Consider the following 15,037-nt stretch of genomic DNA (forward strand, 5'->3'; position numbering starts at 1 on the left):
CTTTTTGACCGTCCGTCCGTCTCCCTCTAGAACGACATTGACCCACTACCCTGTCAGTGAGAATGTGGTCCTGTAGAGGACAGATTACTGGCTGTGTATAGATGTCTGTCAGGGGAACGGTCTGTACCTGTCACTCAACACACAGAGTGAGTTGTGGGACGGCAGGTAGCCTAGTGGTTAGAGCGTTGGACTAGGAACCGAAAGGTTGCAAGATCAAACCCGAGCTGACATGGAAAAATCTGTTGTTCTGCCCCTGAAGAAGGCAGTTAACCCATTGTTCCTAGGCCGTCATTGAAAATAAGAATTTGTTCTTAACTGACTTGCCTAGTTGAAAAGATAGGGGCCATGTTACTCTTATATGTAGCATATACAGGGAACACCAACATAAAGGAAACACAAACATGAAGTTGGGCCACCACGAACCAGAACAGCTTCAGTGTCTGGAATTATATTGTAGGGTTGTGATACCATTCTTCCATGAGAAATTCCATCAGTTGATGGTGGTGGAAAAGGCTGTCCAGAATCTCCTATAAGCGATCAATTGGGTTGAGATCTGGTGACTAAAACACACACACCCTTCAAACCCCCTATGCTCCTATGAGACCCTTCTTTCAAAGTCACAGAGATCTCTTCATCTAGCCAAAATAATAGGCAACTGGGCATTTTCATAAATGACCCTAAGCACGATTGGATGTTAATTTATTAACTCAAGAACCACACCTGTGTGGAAGCACCTGCTTTCAATCTACTTTCTATCCCTCATTTACTCAAGTGTTTCCTTTACTTTGGCAGTTACCTGTACATCCCCAGAGGAGGAGGTATACTACTACTACACTATCCACTTGGATTTGCTCAACTTCTCAGTCCACCGTCTTCTCGCCTCCTTTTGAAAAAGATCAAAGGTAATCGAGGAGAGGCAAAGAGGAGAAAAAACGTGGGAGGAAATGCACTTGCATGAAATCTCCTCTCCAATCGCGTGTCATCAGGCACATTAGGTTTCCAGGGTGGAATCTCCTCTCCACTCGCGTGTCATCAGGCACATTAGGTTTCCAGGGTGGAATCTCCTCTCCACTCGCGTGTCATCAGGCACATTAGGTTTCCAGGGTGGAATCTCCTCTCTACTCGCGTGTCATCAGGCACATTAGGTTTCCAGGGTGGAATCTCCTCTCCACTCGCGTGTCATCAGGCACATTAGGTTTCCAGGGTGGAATCTCCTCTCCACTCGCGTGTCATCAGGCACATTAGGTTTCCAGGGTGGAATCTCCTCTCCACTCGCGTGTCATCAGGCACATTAGGTTTCCAGGGTGGAATCTCCTCTCCACTCGCGTGTCATCAGGCACATTAGGTTTCCAGGGTGGAATCTCCTCTCCACTCGCGTGTCATCAGGCACATTAGGTTTCCAGGGTGGAATCTCCTCTCCACTCGCGTGTCATCAGGCACATTAGGTTTCCAGGGTGGAATCTCCTCTCCACTCGCGTGTCATCAGGCACATTAGGTTTCCAGGGTGGAATCTCCTCTCCACTCGCGTGTCATCAGGCACATTAGGTTTCCAGGGTGGAATCTCCTCTCCACTCGCGTGTCATCAGGCACATTAGGTTTCCAGGGTGGAATCTCCTCTCCACTCGCGTGTCATCAGGCACATTAGGTTTCCAGGGTGGAATCTCCTCTCCACTCGCGTGTCATCAGGCACATTAGGTTTCCAGGGTGGAATCTCCTCTCCACTCGCGTGTCATCAGGCACATTAGGTTTCCAGGGTGGAATCTCCTCTCCACTCGCGTGTCATCAGGCACATTAGGTTTCCAGGGTGGAATCTCCTCTCCACTCGCGTGTCATCAGGCACATTAGGTTTCCAGGGTGGAATCTCCTCTCCACTCGCGTGTCATCAGGCACATTAGGTTTCCAGGGTGGAATCTCCTCTCCACTCGCGTGTCATCAGGCACATTAGGTTTCCAGGGTGGAATCTCCTCTCCACTCGCGTGTCATCAGGCACATTAGGTTTCCAGGGTGGAATCTCCTCTCCACTCGCGTGTCATCAGGCACATTAGGTTTCCAGGGTGGAATCTCCTCTCCACTCGCGTGTCATCAGGCACATTAGGTTTCCAGGGTGGAATCTCCTCTCCACTCGCGTGTCATCAGGCACATTAGGTTTCCAGGGTGGAATCTCCTCTCCACTCGCGTGTCATCAGGCACATTAGGTTTCCAGGGTGGAATCTCCTCTCCACTCGCGTGTCATCAGGCACATTAGGTTTCCAGGGTGGAATCTCCTCTCCACTCGCGTGTCATCAGGCACATTAGGTTTCCAGGGTGGAATCTCCTCTCCACTCGCGTGTCATCAGGCACATTAGGTTTCCAGGGTGGAATCTCCTCTCCACTCGCGTGTCATCAGACAGTGAGAAAAGTGAGAAAACAAATGTAGCTGGTTGTGCAAGACATTTATAGATAAAAGGATGAGTAGCATATATATATAGCATATAGTAGCACACACTAACCCACCCACCCACCCACCCAGCCAGCACGCACACACACTAACCCACCCACCCAGCCACCCAGCCAGCACGCACACACACTAACCCACCCACCCACCCACCCAGCCAGCACGCACACACACTAACCCACCCACCCAGCCAGCCAGCACACACTAACCCACCCACCCACCCACCCAGCCAGCACACACACACACTAACCCACCCACCCAGCCAGCCAGCACACACTAACCCACCCAGCCAGCACGCACGCACACACACTAACCCACCCACCCAGCACGCACACACACTAACCCACCCACCCACCCAGCCAGCCAGCACACACACACACACTAACCCACCCACCCAGCCAGCACGCACACACACTAACCCACCCACCCAGCCAGCCAGCACACACTAACCCACCCAGCCAGCACGCACGCACACACACTAACCCACCCACCCAGCACGCACACACACTAACCCACCCACCCAGCCAGCACACACACACTAACCCATACACCCACCCACCCAGCCAGCACGCACACACACTAACCCACCCAGCCAGCACGCACACACACACACTAACCCACCCACCCAGCCAGCACGCACACACACACTAACACACACTAACCCACCCAGCCAGCACGCACACACACACACTAACCCACCCACCCAGCCAGCACACACACACTAACCCACCCACCCAGCCAGCCAGCCAGCCAGTCAGCCAGCCAGCACACACTAACCCACCCATCCAGCCAGCCAGCCAGCACGCATACACACTAACCCACCCACCCAGCCAGCCAGCACGCACACACACTAACCCACCCACCCACCCAGCCAGCACGCACACACACTAACCAACCCACCCACCCACCCAGCCAGCACGCACACACACTAACCCACCCAGCCAGCACGCACACACACACACTAACCCACCCACCCAGCCAGCACACACACACACTAACCCACCCACCCACCCACCCAGCCAGCACGCACACACACTAACCCACCCAGCCAGCACGCACACACACACACTAACCCACCCACCCAGCCAGCACACACACACACTAACCCACCCACCCAGCCAGCCAGCACACACTAACCCACCCACCCAGCCAGCACGCACACACACACACTAACCCACCCACCCAGCACGCACACACACTAACCCACCCACCCACCCAGCCAGCCAGCACACACACACACACTAACCCACCCAGCCAGCACGCACACACACTAACCCACCCACCCACCCAGTCAGCACACACACTAACCCACCCACCCACCCACCCAGTCAGCACGCACACACACTAACCCACCCACCCACCCAGCCAGCACGCACGCACACACACTAACCCACCCACCCACCCACCCAGTCAGCACACACACACACTAACCCACCCACCCACCCACCCAGTCAGCACACACACACACTAACCCACCCACCCACCCAGCACGCACACACACTAACCCACCCACCCACCCACCCACCCAGCCAGCCAGCACACACACACACTAACCCACCAACCCAGCCAGCCAGCACACACACACTCTAACCCACCCAGCCAGCACGCACACACACTAACCCACCCACCCACCCAGCACGCACACACACTAACCCACCCACCCAGCCAGCACGCACACACTCTAACCCACCCAGCCAGCACACACACACACTAACCCACCCACCCAGCCAGCACGCAAACACACTAACCCACCCACCCAGCCAGCACGCACACACACTAACCCACCCACCCACCCAGCCAGCACGCACACACACTAACCCACCCACCCACCCAGCCAGGACACACTCTAACCCACCCACCCACCCAGCCAGGACACACACTAACCCACCCACCCAGCCAGGACACACACTAACCCACCCACCCAGCCAGCACACACACTAATTATGGTTACATTCATAAAATGTTTATTACATGTCTTTATGTGTCTTTGTGACAGTAACACTAGTAATGGAAAATGTTACCGTAGAGTTTTTGTAACAGTATGACACATTGTGAAATGAGGTCCCAATTTAAAGTACTTAGCTAGTAGGCTAATCTATTCATCTGTGTTGCTATGCAGTCACATCCTGACATGAAGTCTCAGTATACTGGTATCTCTCTCTATCTCTCTCTCTCTCTATGACTGTAATTAGGTCAAGTACTGAGAGAGAACTGGTGTACTGTATAAACCACCTAATATCACATCTCACATCTTCATGGAAATACTACAGGAAAACATACAAAGACTATTCCAGATCTAGCTGGATCTGTGTGTGCGTGTGTATTGGAGAATGCGTGCTTACTGAGCTAGGTAAGAGGTTGCACGTCCAACAGGTTTAGTGTCAGAGGGCTGTCAACTGATGGTTCTCCTTCTGACACACCTATCACCATAGTATCACCACAATCACACCTTTCTCCTGGGAATCAATACCGAGACAACCTTATGCTGACAAAAACAGCTACCCTCTGTCCATCTGTCCGTCTGTCCGTCTGTCTGTCTGCCCGCCTGCCCGCCTGCCCGCCTGCCCGCCTGCCTGTCATTTCAATAGAGACAAGTTCTAAAACAGGTGACTGTTTCCAAGACATTGTGTTCTCTCCCTGACGAACCAACGCCTGCAAGTAACGCTCTTTTCACATTGCACTATGATTGTTGGGCTACATTAATTAATTAACCATGAGATGGGACCTCCTTAGATGATCTATTTAAGACTTATTTTAGTATGATTTTTTACGATTTGTATATGATTAGCATAGTGTATTTTAAGGTTTGGCAGTTTAAACTGTAGATAGGCAGACAAACAAGTTAAATCTTAATTAATTTAGAATTAAAACAACTTCACGGAGAATGAGACACTTTCTGGCTAACACTGTACTCTCTTTCTTGTGTCACTCTGGACTGTCAGACTGTCTGATTGGAACCTCTCTCTTTTAATGAGAGATTCTGCATGCACACACACACACACACACACACACACACACACACACACACACACACACACACACACACACACACACACACACACACACACACACACACACACACACACACACACACACACACACACACACACACACACACACACACACACTCTAATCAAATGTTCAATTATTCACTCAATTAAGTGTCTCTCTCACTCTCTTCCTCACTCTTATTGACTCCATCCCTCTCTCTCTCTTCCTCACTCTTATTGACTCCATCCCTCTCTCTCTCTCTCTGTGTTTTCACCCTCTCTACCTATTACCATATCCATGCCATAAGTATTTTACTCAGGAATGTATTCTGAGTACACAGTGAAACAAGGAGGCCTCGTCCATCATCAGGCCCAAATGGTGATGATGATGACGTAATGGGCGCTAACTGATGATGTAATGATAAGAAACGGATGATGTAATGATAAGATGTAATGATGTGGTGATGTAATTTTGGGACGCTCGTGTTAGGGATCTCTTTGTTCCTTAAGCCACTCCGTGTTGCGTCGTGCATAAGAACAGCCCTTAGCCATGGTATATTGGGTATATCACAAACCCCAGAGGTGCCTTATTGTTATTATAAACTGGTTACAAAGTAATTGGATGAGTAAATAGTACTTTTTTGTCATACACATGGTATAAGTTCTGATATACCATGGCATTCAGCCAAACAGCATTCAGGGCTCTTACCACCCAGTTTATTATAAGGATTATGGGGTTCATTAAGTGTCTGTTCCAAACTCCCTGTTGTCCTAGAGAGTATTTACGCGCGTGCGTGCGTGCGTGCGTGTGTGTGTGTGTGCGTACGTACGTACGTACGTACTTACGTACGTACGTGTATCTGTGTGTAGGAGGCTATTATTTTGGAATGTTCAGTGCAAGAGTGACCTGGACACTTGCATTTAATCAGAGCACAAACAAATAAGCTAGTAAACGTCCTCGGCTGCTATTCTAGCCAGTTAGATACACCAGACGTTGGGAAAACTGCCACGATACTAGTTTATAATACATGTTCACACCAGACAAGATTCAGAGCAAATTTGACCCCTTACCTTATGCTTTAATTCAGTACGCTCCTGTCAATGCTATTTTCTTCTTGTCATTAAAATCCAAATGTGCGCTGACTGATCAACACAGTTTTAAGTAACTTTTCAATGAGTTCTCAAAAACCTGAAGTCGCCATCCACAAGTAAAAGTAGCAGGAGTGCGGGTTGCATACAAAACATCCAGGTAAAACAACAACATCATAGTGATCATTGCTTGCTTGCACGACATGTGCACAGTCAAAAGAAAACGGCATGCTTGCTAACTTGGTTAGCTATGTGATCAAATTAATCTGTGACTTTTATTTATATTTTTTTACCAAACAAGATCAATAAATGTTCAATCAGTACTGAGTGACTGAACAACAACCTTTTGGACTGAAGGAGTTCTGTCATCACCAGACTGCCCATTTAAGTAGTGTCAAATTGACCATCTATAACAGGGTTCGTTGCGTAGCGTTTAGCGTCACCGCTGACCCTTCTCTTTCATGTATAGCTTTTGACACTCCCTTTCCCGACACACATACTGGCGCACACACACACAGACGATGTGTGCTTATTGTCATGTATTAGGTGTCTCTTAAAAGAGCCTTTGGGTTGGTTGAGCATCGTTGAGTGTCAAGGGACAGGGAGTGTGACGTGTACTAGTGCGCACGTCTTGCTACTACGGAGGAGAGAACGGTGGAGCGACCAGACACAAATAGCTATCCAACTCTCAAGGAAGACGTATTTGCCCTCATCCGCCAGCTGCACATCATCCCTACAGTAAAATGCACACAATAATTTGCACAGGCTATAAACATCTATCCTTTTCAGGCGCCACATTCTGTCATTTGTTCTGGAGGGTCTATACTGTACAAGGATGAGAGAACCCACTAAAGGATGGACGTTTTTCCCTGGGCTGAGACGAGGGAGAGAGTGGTTTTGTATCAGAGAATGGTATTTTGGATTCCGGTACTGTTTTAATTTAGGCACAGGAGCTCCAAAACATTTTTGAGCTAACATTCTATAAGAGGAACAGGAGCTCAAGCAGTCAGAAATGTTAGGTTCTGGTACTCAGCTCCAGTGAGCTCCTGCCCAACTCTCTATAGCTCCCTCCATTTGCTCTTCTCTGAGAAACAGGCTACAGCAAAGCACCAACTGCCCACACCTTTTGACAAGAGACAGAGCCAAGCTAGAATACACACACTAATACACACTTGCACGCACAGACACACACACGCACATACACGCACACACATGCATGCACACACACACACGGTAACATGCACACATGCAGTCACAGGCTCGCTTGCATGCACCAACCCCCTGCCCACACACACACAAACCAACCCCCTGCCCACACACACACAAAACAACCCCCTGCCCACACACACACAGATCCTATTCAGTAACTCCAGTCTGATAAAGTGCTCCAGGAAAGTGCCCTCCCACTTCTCACTATGTGCCAGTCTGCCAGTCTCCATTGTGGCGTCAGAGGAACCAATTAGGCCAGTTTTCCTGAGTGTTTCTGTCCATGTAGACAGCTAGGAGTCTGCAGGCTGGCAGGCTGCTGCCAAGGACAGACAGACAGACAGACAGACAGACAGACAGACAGACAGACAGACAGACAGACAGACAGACAGACAGCTAGGAGTCTGCAGGCTGCTGCCAAGGACAGACAGACTCATGCTCCCAGCTACAGCTCCACTCCAGTATGGATGCTGAATGTTTGATGAGACCACCTCACTATGAGGAGACAATGATCAGCTACAGTCAGGGACTAAAAATAAATGGTCAGAGGTGATCTGAAAACCAAAACTTCATTGGGAATCTGAAGCTGACTGTGTCACGTTTAGCAAGATGAATCCCACCGTTGACTAAATAGCAATAGAAACCAAACAGTTTACAAACTTCGCAAAACAGTATCTCTGATATCCAAATCCAACCCAACTAAAAGAGATTGAGTCGATAATTTCCTAATGTTCCCAATGCCATTCTGCCTGGCAGGATCAGAAATAGGACATCTGTAGTGTAGGACACAGGGGAGACTGCAGCAGAGCACAGAATGACAGAGAGAAGAAGGATTCAGCTCATTAACACTGATGGCTGAGGAGAGCGTGAGAGAGCGTGAGAGAGAGAGAGAGAGAGAGAGAGAGAGAGAGAGAGAGAGAGAGAGAGAGAGAGAGAGAGAGGAGTCAAGATTGGGTGGTAGAGATAAGGGGGAAAGGGGAGAAAAAAGTGAGAGAAAGCAAGGAAGAGAAAAAGACAGATGGAGAAAAAAAGAGAGGAAAGCCAGGGGAGAGAGTAACCTTTGAGCAGTAGCCACCAGTTACTACTGGTCTTTCTCTCTCCATCTCTCCTTTCCCTTCCTCCAGTCGTTCTTCACCCCAACCCCCTCCTCCCTCTCACCACCCCTCAATGACCAGCCAGACAATACAATGACCAGCCAGACAATACAATGACCAGCCAGACAATACAATGACCAGCCAGACAATACAATGACCAGCCAGACAATACAATGACCAGCCAGACAATACAATGACCAAGCCAGAAATTACAATGACCAGCCAGACAATACAATGACCAGCCAGACAATACAATGACCAAGCCAGAAATTACAATGACCAGCCAGACAATACAATGACCAAGCCAGAAAATACAATGACCAGCCAGACAATACAATGACCAAGCCAGAAATTACAATGACCAGCCAGACAATACAATGACCAAGCCAGAAAATACAATGACCAGCCAGACAATACAATGACCAGCCAGATATTACAATGAACAACAGCCAGACATTACAATGAACAACAGCCAGACAATACAATAACCAGCCAGCCAATATAATTAACGACAGCCAAACAATATAATTAACGACAGCCAGACAATACAAGGAACAACAGCCAGACAATACAATGAACAACAACCAGACAATACAATGACCAGCCAGACAATACAATGAACAACAGCCAGACAATACAATAACCAGCCAGACAATTACAATGTCAGCGACAGTAGAGAATAGAGGAGGGGACACATCTTAGGCCAGAGACATTCAGTAGCCAGGCACACAAAGGAACAACGCAATCCCACAAGTTCCTGACACAGTCCCACAATGCAGCATTCTGAGTGGAGCGGCGTCCTGGACCTACCTTCCCCTGCCCCAACCCATCCCCGACCATGAACCATGACCGCTGCTGCCCACTGTCGCTTACTCACACACACACACACACACACACACACACACACACACACACACACACACACACACACACACACACACACACACACACACACACACACACACACACACACACACACACACACACACACACACACACACACACACACACACACACACTCTCTCTTTCACAATGAAATACACACTGACTCAGAATGTTCGAACACAGACTCAGTAGTGAACGCTAACACAAACCCACATATCCCCACTCACACTGGCTTAAACAGAAACTCACAAGTAACCTTTAACATACTCCCACATCTCCCCTCACACAGTGAGAAAGACATCGCAGGAAGGCAGATGATTCTGGTTATGCTGTGCGGCCACTATGCCAGCTGTTACTGCTGTCATAACGTTGACAAAACTTCCCCCATCCCAGACCCAGACCCCTGCTCACTCAGTTATCAGAGCAGAGCTGTTCATGGAAAACTGAACAGAGGGAGAGTGACAGGGGGAGAAGGAGAGGGGGAGGGGGGGGGGGTCATGAGAGTGAGTAGAGAGCCAACTGATCTGTGGAAGGATCTTTGGGATTCTAAATGACTTTAGTCTATGACTTTAGTCTTTAATATCAGGACTTTGTCCAAATTGTGCTGTGAATCACAGAGGACAAAGCATTACAGGCACCTAAACATATAGCTTTTCCTTGCTTAACACACTACACATGCACACACACGTGCATGCACACGAACACACACATACATACACACAGACACACACACATTTACCAACAGCACAAACTTGCAGCACCTTTCTATTAGAAGCTTGACTGCACTGGCGCGTGTGTGTGTGTGTGTGTGTGTGTGTGTGTGTGTGTGTGTGTGTGTGTGTGTGTGTGTGTGTGTGTGTGTGTGTGTGTGTGTGTGTGTGTGTGTGTGTGTGTGTGTGTGTGTGTGTGTGTGTGTGTGTGTGTGTGTGTGTGTCCAGAGAGACAGAGGGTCCATCTGACCGCAACTATGCAGACCAGATGACTCCACCAGCAGGGAGGACACACACACGCACACATGAACATACACACGAACACACAAACACACGAACGCACACACACGCATGCCAAATTCTCTCCTCTGTCCTGCCCTGCTGACCTCATTGTGACTCTACAAACTTGTTTGATGCATTTGCTGTTTGTTTTGGTTGTGTTTCAGATTATTTTGTGCCAAAAAGTTAGACGCTCTATTATCATGCCCCCCCCCAAAAAAAATGCTAACCTCCTCTGTTATTGTAATGGTGAGAGGTTAGCGTGTCTTGGGGGTATGATATAAAATGCTAACCTCCTCTGTTATTGTAATGGTGAGAGGTTAGCGTGTCTTGGGGGTATGATATAAAATGCTAACCTCCTCTGTTATTGTAATGGTGAGAGGTTAGCGTGTCTTGGGGGTATGATATAAAATGCTAACCTCCTCTGTTATTGTAATGGTGAGAGGTTAGCGTGTCTTGGGGGTATGATATAAAATGCTAACCTCCTCTGTTATTGTAATGGTGAGAGGTTAGCGTGTCTTGGGGGTATGATATAAAATGCTAACCTCCTCTGTTATTGTAATGGTGAGAGGTTAGCATGTCTTGGGGGTATGATATAAAATGCTAACCTCCTCTGTTATTGTAATGGTGAGAGGTTAGCATGTCTTGGGGGTATGATATAAAATGCTAACCTCCTCTGTTATTGTAATGGTGAGAGGTTAGCATGTCTTGGGGGTATGATATAAAATGCTAACCTCCTCTGTTATTGTAATGGTGAGAGGTTAGCATGTCTTGGGGGTATGATATAAAATGCTAACCTCCTCTGTTATTGTAATGGTGAGAGGTTAGCATGTCTTGGGGGTATGATATAAAATGCTAACCTCCTCTGTTATTGTAATGGTGAGAGGTTAGCATGTCGTGGGGGTATGATATAAAATGCTAACCTCCTCTGTTATTGTAATGGTGAGAGGTTAGCATGTCTTGGGGGTATGATATAAAATGCTAACCTCCTCTGTTATTGTAATGGTGAGAGGTTAGCATGTCTTGGGGGTATGATTTAAAATGCTAACCTCCTCTGTTATTGTAATGGTGAGAGGTTAGCATGTCTTCGGGGTATGATAATCATTATTCAGGATTCATTCAGGACTGTTCCATAATCACGGTAGCATCCACATTAATGTAGAAGTGTTTAGAAACATATTATATTCTTATTTACAATAAAAGTGACTCCAAAATGACACAATACATTATTTACCATTTCTTTCTATTGAGTAAAACATTTTCTGAAACATCCAAAACAAACAGCAAATGCATCCAACAAGTGTGTAGAGTCACACGGTTGATGTAATCATTGTGTGCTAGGAATATTGGGACAAATTATACAACTTTGGACTACTTTAATACACAAGTGAATTTGTCCCAATACTTTTGGTCCCCTTAAATGGGGGGATTATGTACAAAAAGTTATGTGATTTCTAAACGGTTCACCTGATATGGATGAAAATACCCTCAAATTAAAGCTGATAGTCTGCACTTTAACCTCATCAAAGTCATTGAATCATTTGAAATCCAAAGTGCTGGAGTACAGAGCAAAACAACAAACAATGTGTCACTGTCCCAATACTTTTGGAGCTCACATTTTGATATTTAAAAATCTCGGAATCCCAAATGTGATTTTTTTATTTTTATTAACAGACAATGTTTACTTATTTAATTGTGGCTACTGCAGTCAATTGCAAAACATTCAACAGTGTTTCTGATTGTATTCGCAACTCACTATCATATACTTTTAATATGGGGCTATGACAGTTAATTGCAAATGAGTCTGACGTAATGTCTCTTATCTCACCACCACTAATGAGATGGGTGTGGCTTGATGCATGTTGCGTCAGAGCTTCTCAAAGTCAGGGGGCGTGGTCGACAGTGCACACCTCATCTCTCCTGTCACATCCAACCTGGATCGATATTTGTTGTTAATGCAGACGAGAGCACAGAATCAGCGTACCATGAGTTTTAATGCACAGTATTCCCTTTGAGTCAGGAACCAGAACTCCTCTGTTGTGACCCGGGATTGCTTTGTCTGCAGCATCCGGACACATGTCAGCTCGATCAGCTGTTCGATTACAGACATGTCAACTGAGCCAGGATCCCTGTCAAACGAATTTAGCTGATTTGGTCACTCATCTGCATAACGTTTTTGTGTTTGCATGCTTGTGTTCAGTTTGTTCAGTTTCCCAAACACACTACATGACCAAAAGTATGTGGGCACCTGTTTGTCGAACATCTCATTTCAAAATCATGGGCATTAATATGGAGTTGGTCCCCCCTTTGCTGCTATAACAGCCTCCACTCTTCTGGGAAGGCTTTCTACTAGATGTTGGAACATTGCTGCGGGGACTTGCTTCCATTCAACCACAAGAGCATTAATGAGGTTGAGCGATTAGGACTGGCTCGCAGTCAGCGTTCCAATTCATCCCAAAGGTGTCCGATGGGGTTGAGGTTAGGACTCTTTGCAGGCCAGTCAAGTTGTTCCAGATATGGTGAAGTCAATGGATGGACATTTCCGCCCTCACAGCTAACGTCCATTTCAAGATCATAAGGTGGGGAGTTTTTGAGTCTTCAGTCAGTGTCCTCTTGATTGCTAGCTATAGAATCAATTCTTAGTTTCACAGTGTTATCTGATGTGAGATTCTATGCCTCTGCGTCCCAACACATTGTTTTCACCATATCAATCACGGCCGGTAATATAAAAGTCTCTGCAATAGTTAGTGGTTTGATAGCTAGTGGGCCTAGCCATTCACTGTGGGAATGATTCAAGTGCAGCGGTCAAGTGTGGCCTTTTCCCGTGATCTAAGGGCACTCTTTTGATTTCAATAACAACAAGGTTACCAACATTACAATGATTTAGACAGACAAAGATGATATTATAATATACATTTTTATTATTATATTTGTAATTTTTTTACCAGAATTTTTTACATTCTCCTGCGACCCCATTTTCATATCAGGCGACCGCACATGGGGTCACAACCCCTAGTTTGGGACCCGCTGCTGTATGTGAAAACAGCAACTCCATATAAAATAGAGCTTTGTGGGGTTGTTGCTGAGTGCCAGAGAGTTGCATCAAAGCATCAGTAAACCAACTCTATTTGACCCCATTTTCAACACTAATGAGGGTTATTGCTGACAGACATTATTGCGCTGGTCTGTGTGTCTCTGTATCTGTCAGGTTTATTAGAAGTGATGGTGGGATGATTTGCCAAACATAGTTTGACACACACACATGTGCACACAATCAGAGCCATTCCAACACAAGGACAGCCTTTATGCTCATTTACAGATGTTACGTGTGACGACCTTCTCATGATTCTTCAAACAGCCAGTACAAGAGGAGAGAATATAATCCCTTTTCCACACATTCATCATGTTGATTTTACACCCCTTGCCACACACAGCCTTAGCATTTGACGGTATATTTAGAACCATGACAACTGCACCGCACATCTGCCTGTCCTTTCATTCCCTATAGCCGGGAGCACCCACGCACGCACGCACGCACGCACGCACGCACGCACGCATACACACAGTTCAGACCATTAGACCACTAACACACATACACATGCTCTCTCCTACCCTCTCTCTCTCTCTCTCTCTGACTCTCTGACTCACTCACTCTCTCAAGCTCTCTCACTCTCTATCTCACTCTCTCTCTCCCAAACACTCGCTCCAAAGAGAGAAAGAAGAGAAAAAGAGAGACAGAAAATCCCTCCACCATTCAACCTACATGATCTTAGAAAGAAAGGAACATTTACAAGAAAATAAAGAAAGAGAGGAAGAAAAATATCCCTACCGGAGGAGCCCGTCCACAGGGAACAAGGGATGGAGGAATGAGAGAAAACGTGTCTATCCGCCAAGCGAAGGGACCGCCGCCTCCCACACTCTTCCACCGAATCAATCACACTCTTTCACCTCCCCGTCACTGTGATGTCATTCATTCAGCCATTCCCCCGTTGCCATGACAACTATACCGCTTTGTTTTCCTCTTTCTCCCACCGCTCTTTTACTCCTCCCTCTCTCTCTCTGTCAGACCCCACCGATCCATTCTGAAGGGGTGCAAAAATCCCCCCACCTTCCCAAAATCCCCGCTCTTCCCCCTTATAATTTCTGTCCTGTCCTAGAGCAGGGGTAGGGGAGATGGGGGGGTGAGTCAGAACAGGGGAGGGGGAGTCACCTTCAATTGAGGCTCAGCTAACTGTGCCTGCGCTAGGTGTCATAGAGCAACAGCAAGCACACCTGACTCAACTTCCACAGCTTGGGACAATAAGGTCTATGTGCATTTTGGTCTAATTGTTGTTTTTGACATATTCTTGT

The 15,037-nt window shown here is 47.2% G+C and overlaps 1 protein-coding gene across 1 annotated transcript in view; it reads right to left on the bottom strand.

The window, feature by feature from the left end:
• The window catches only part of LOC139546427 (unconventional myosin-XVI-like), a 269,653-nt gene extending 255,063 nt beyond the window's left edge, over nucleotides 1-14,590 (bottom strand). The window contains exon 1 of the mRNA XM_071354796.1: nucleotides 14,517-14,590. The gene's annotated coding sequence lies outside the window, so the exon portion shown is untranslated. The remainder of the gene's footprint in view (nucleotides 1-14,516) is intronic.
• Nucleotides 14,591-15,037: the final 447 nt, after the last annotated feature.

This window comes from Salvelinus alpinus, chromosome 20, assembly GCF_045679555.1.
Source record: "Salvelinus alpinus chromosome 20, SLU_Salpinus.1, whole genome shotgun sequence".
NCBI classification, from domain to species: Eukaryota; Metazoa; Chordata; class Actinopteri; order Salmoniformes; family Salmonidae; genus Salvelinus; species Salvelinus alpinus.